Genomic DNA, 5,657 nt, shown 5'->3' with positions numbered 1-5,657 from the left:
TCTCTCTCTCCCTCTCTCTCTCTCTCTCTCTCTCTCACTCTCTCTCTCTCTCTCTCCTGCCACATGTCCTTGGTCTTCCACTGGGTCTCTCCTCCCAAGAGAAGGAAGTCTCTGCAGTCACTAAGAGTTTCTTAATTTGTGGGAGTAGAAGATGGGGGGCAGGGAGGAGTATTTTGGTTGAATTAACCAGGAAGCACCTATATATTTTTTAAATATAGATGTTAATTTTAGTTATAACTTAAGACAGGAACATGCTAGCTGCACAAAATTTGAAGTCAATAAATTGTGTTCACATTTTCACGATAATTTTTATTAGAGTCATTGTTATGTTTTAAACTGTACATAGACAGTCAATAAATCATATTATTTTACCATTACCATTACGTCCTGTTGTTGCCCCACAAGACAAGTCAGTCTGAACAATCATGGTTAGGGCAAACTCCGCCCATAGCAAGACCTCCACCAATCACAACAACATGTACTGCAGAGACCCCTACTTGCCTCCCAGTGGGACAAAACACCTCACCAGAGAGGCGTCCGGGAGGCAACCTAACCAGATGAGCCACCTCAACTGGCTCCTCTCGACYTGGAGGATCAGCGGCTCTACTCTGAGTCCCTCCTGGATGACCGAGCTRCTCACCATGTCTCTAAGGAAGAGCCCAGACACCCTGCAGAGGAAACTCATTTCGGCCGCTTGTATCTCGTTCTTTCAATCACTACCCAAGGCTCGTGACCATAGATGAGGGTTGGAACATAGACCGACCGGTAAACCGAGAGCTTCGCCTTCTGGCTCAGCTTCACCACGACAGACCGGTACAACGCCCGRATCYCTGCAGATGCAGCACCAATCCACCTGTCGATCTCCCGCTCCATTCTTCCCTCATTCAAGAACAAGACCCTGAGATACTTAAACTCCTCTGTTCTGTTTTAAGGTCTACCTATATTTTACCATCTGTGGTTGGAGCAAAATCCACACTAGTTAGCCAAAGTGTTAAAATGGTGGGGTAAAATTTTCAATCGTCCTTTTAATGTGCTAATGAACCTCTACTAAAAAGTTAGACGACAGCATATAAGCTAACAAAAAACAAAATAAATAAATAAATAAACAACAAGTTGTTAATTAGTAGCACAAATTGTGTATTTTTTCACTGGTACAAAATATCTACCTAGGCAACTAATACCAGGTTCACACAAGAAAACTGTGCAGATCTTTGGCTTGATTTTGCCTTTCCAACAATCTTAAAGGTTAACTAAACCCCAAATCAACTTGTTTCTGCATACAGTCTGTCTAAATTGTGCCTTAAGGGTATTATCTTTGTATTTCTGTGCTAATTTTGATATTTTTATGTAAATTTGTTTAAGTCTGCACTATTTGGTCTAAAACCGTTTTAGTGAACCAGGCATTATAATATTAATATGTTCAATTGTTTGAAGCTGTTTTGAGCTAGCTAGTTAACTTAACAGTTAATGTCTGGTTCACARGGCAAGATTTTAAATGTGTCAGGCCAATTTTCAAAGACTGACAGACCATGAGGATAAAACATCGTGGATAAAACAGGTTTGATCCTACAGTGTGTGGTGTACAGCCACAGGGCAAAGACAACACACCACATATTAAAAAATTTAATTGACAAACATTCAGATGGCAGATGGGAAATCTCACGAGATCTCTTGAGTTCAACATGAGTTCAAAATAAATAAACATTGCAGGTGAGGAAAAATCAGTGAGTGTAGTTTGTGGACTATTTACAGATAGAAAACAATTCAAAAAGACTTCATCATCCAGTGGACTTTCATTTTGTCTTCTGTATTTTGGATTCCCACTTTCTGATTGGCTACACGTCACATTAAACAAGCTGCGAGCTTCTTTYTTATACTACGTTTAATAGTGTAGACTTTTATTGACTTTTTATTAGTGTATTAAAAAACTAAGATGGGACTATTATGCAGCAATTTGGCTAAATAGTACAACCTTTTTTAAGCAAAACTCCCAGTAGTCGTCCAAACATTTGGTGTTAATATGAATGTCCAACACGCTTGACTAAGTGTGCAGTCAGTGCATTTTAAAATAATAATAACAATAATAAAAAATACTGAATAAATACAATTGTTTGTCATACTGGTTTCCTACCAAAGCCAGAGACATGAATAATATCACCCGCTTCGGATGTTATCATCCATAAAATCGACGTTATTAGTCGTTGTCTGGTGATAATATGGATTGTAAATGTAAACATGCTTGGTTGCATTTTACGTCAACCCAATCAATCAATCAATCAATCAATCAATCAATCAATCAATCAATCAATCAATCAATCAATCAATCAATCAATCAATCAATCAATCAATCAATCAATGAGATGAACATAAAGCTGCAATCAAAAGAAAACATTTTACTTTAGAAGAAAAATATCTGCAGCCTGATTTTGAATCCATTCCTGATTCTGTATTTCACAAAGACGGTTCTCAAATCTGCAACACATATGAAAACAGAATCAGCTCTTTGCTTGTTGTTTTCAACAAAGGAGGTTTTCAGTCTTAACTTCAGTCTTTATCTTTTTTTTTATTATTACTACAGTGTGGTTTTCTGCGGCTCCCTCTAGCGGACAGACAAGGCACTGCAGAGGGCTCTTTCATGCAGATATTCCTTCTTCTGTCCCGCTATCTCGGCTGAACAGTGAAGAAATTATCAAAGTATTTCACCACAGCAGCGGGGAGTATCATGCGAAATACAGAGAAAGAAGAGACAGAAAAAACCCCCACCAAAACTAATAACTCTCAAAAAGTTTGGAAGTTTTTATAGGAGTTTTGTAGCCAACACACTGCTGAGGGAAAAAGCGCAATTGTCAGATGAAAAAGTTAAATTTAAGAAAAAGAATAAAAGGGGAAGATGAGGAAAAACAAGAGAAAAATAGAAAACAGAAATCCAGTAAGTTTCTGTGCGTAAAAGCGCCGTTTACCTGAAGCTTTGAAAACTTGAAAACTCTCAGCAGCGGGGCCCTCAGCTGATTATCTCCTCATGTCCACTGGAGGGAAAGCGGAGAAAGAAAAAAAGGGGACACAGAACAGAATGGGGGGAAAACAGAGCCCTCCTGGATGCGCGTTCCGTTCCCGCAGCAGAGCCGTCCGTTCGCCCTGCCGTCCCGGTCCAGCCCCAGCGACCAGCCCTGATCCCTCCTCCAGCGCGCGCGCTGCTCACCTCAGTGAGCCCCAATGTCCGCGTGGGGGCGCCGCGGCTCCACAGGAAGCCGCGTGCGCGTGCGCGCGTGTACCCGTGGCCCACTGAGCCAAGCATCTGTGTTCTACCCTTCAGGACCGTGTTCAAGTTCACAGTCTGTAATGTCCGTTCAAAATCAGAGGATGGGGCCTTTCATGTTACAGATGTGCCCCCCCAGGTCAGGATCCTGGACCCTGGAATCACTTTAACTACAACACATTTAAAGTCTTAAACACATGGATAAATCCTACGTTTAGCTTCTTCAATATTCATAAACACACAAGCAGGAACTGACACTCAACTTTCTGGTGGTCTGTTTGTAATTAGAGGTTGGAGCTGGAGGAGTTTGCAGTCACTGTAAACACTTACAGCCTGACCATGACTCTTCTCACCATGTTTATAGATCCGTAGGTGCTTCAGTTGCCCGTTTTCCTATTTGTGTATGTTTGAGTGTTTGCGTGCATGGTGGGAGGTCTCCAGTTTTACTGTTACAGTATTTGAAATCTGCGCAGACTCATTACAAAGCTTTCTCTCATTCATTTCATCACTGTTCATGCATGCAGGGCTGCCATTGAGAGTGTATTCAAACCTGAAAAGAAATTCTTCACAATATAGTTGATTGCATTCATTGTCTGTGGAAATACATGGGAAACTTTTAGGGTGGGGGGAAAGAACAAAAGATATACTTTATCAGTTATAAGGCATTAAGGTTTGTTTACTTTGGTCATGAGGAATATGTGCCGCATGTCCAATCTATGAGGGATCGCAGGCTTCAGCCAACTTATAGCTAAATGTGGAGATGAAACGAAGTTCTGAGACACAAACGGAGCTGAGAAGACGGACAGATGGTGACCAGAGTTATGTTATTGCTGTGGAGATCTGCTCTCGGCTTTACTGCTGTTGAAGGGTTTATCCTTAAAAAGAGAAGAATGAGTGGAAGACTCTGTGTGAGGGTGAGAGAGAGAGGGATGGATGGAGGGATGTGGAGGAGTAGTTCTGTGGGGGTGTGACTCATACAACAGGAATGACCTTCCTCCCCCCCTAAAAAAGAAGTAAATCAGTTTTTGCCTCTCTTTCTTTCTCTCTCTGACACACACAGCCTCCTAATGGTTTTATTTCTTTCACATGAAGTAAGAGTATTTATTAGTGTGAGGGGTCCAACACACCCCAGAGTTATAAGCATCTTGTTTCTGTAAATCCAGCACAGTTTTTCTCACTTTTTTAACAGAAAAGTTCTCAAAAGCTTGATTTGTTTCATGTCTAAGCAKACATAAAAAAGATATAAGCAAAGAAAAAAAAGGTAGTAGGATGTTTGCACACAAATCCCCTTATTCAAGCAGCAGGAGCTCGATGTTCAGCAACACGGATACACAAAGTGACAGCTGCAGAAGTTATTAGCAAAACTTCTACTATATAAGATCCTCTCTGTAAAAAGTACAAGTTTTTCAGCACAGCATTTAAATCTAAGCTGCTCTATTCAACAGAAAACAAATAAATCACAAAAAAATTGATAAAGTAACTCTAACCCTCTTTATCTGCTTCTTTTTTTCCCTCCAGATGTGCAGTTTTGTTCAGACTACAGCTGGGAGTAGTTACCCCAGTGTGTCACACACACAACTGTGCACACATTGTGCAGATTTATAATCAAGTCCATATGTCAGTTTTATTTTATTACAGATGAATTTCACTAAAAAAGAGAGGTTGGTATGAGGTCTGAGTAAGTCCAGTTGCTACATCTTCGTCAACCAGAGTAAAGAGGAAATTGCAGAAAAGATGCTGAAGAGCCAAGACAAATTTCCAAAGAACTGTCCCTCTGCACACAAACACTCAGCAGCATGCATGGGAATCATATCCACGTTGTAAATTATGCACAGGAACATGCATCAACACTCAGACGGACACACCCACACACATGTAAAGTACACAACCAGACAAACAAACACGCGGGGGGGCTGCGATGAATAATCTGATAAGGGCCGATTCTGCTCTAGACCTTAAAGAACAACTTCAACACAGGAAGTGATGCATCAAACAGGGCAGACAAAGTGCGTGTACGTGCACGAGTCGAGATTGAAACAGTGAGTCAAAAATCCAGTTCAAAGAGAAAAAACGCTGGAGAGTGTCTGACACTGAAGCCGTCCCTCTGAAGTTCCTCTGCAGTCTGACAGTTTGATAAAAAACACGTGTCCTGTTAAGCAGCGGTGAAAAAATACCATTATACTTTTGCAGATGTTGATTTGAGAGGTCAAAAACAAACAGAAAAAGTACTTGTGGCGATAAAACGTTGATCTTTGTGGGAAGAAATCTTCATTCTTATTCTTTAATAATGTTAGGGGTCAGTTTACCGGCAACAAATCAGCATTGGACTTCCAAAATGTTGCTCAAGGACACTTCAACAGGCAGCAACCTCTTGTTTAAAACAGCCTGTTCCACTGAATAC

General features: G+C 40.8%; 1 protein-coding gene across 1 annotated transcript in view; it reads right to left on the bottom strand.

Moving 5' to 3' along the window:
* Window positions 1-3,160, bottom strand: part of col6a2 (collagen, type VI, alpha 2) — a 30,017-nt gene extending 26,857 nt beyond the window's left edge. The window contains exon 1 of the mRNA XM_014008975.1: window positions 2,961-3,160. The gene's annotated coding sequence lies outside the window, so the exon portion shown is untranslated. The remainder of the gene's footprint in view (window positions 1-2,960) is intronic.
* Window positions 3,161-5,657: the final 2,497 nt, after the last annotated feature.

Source organism: Austrofundulus limnaeus, unplaced genomic scaffold (genome assembly GCF_001266775.1).
Source record: "Austrofundulus limnaeus strain Quisiro unplaced genomic scaffold, Austrofundulus_limnaeus-1.0 Scaffold54, whole genome shotgun sequence".
Taxonomy (NCBI): Eukaryota; Metazoa; Chordata; class Actinopteri; order Cyprinodontiformes; family Rivulidae; genus Austrofundulus; species Austrofundulus limnaeus.
This window is presented reverse-complemented; position numbering and strand designations above follow the sequence as displayed.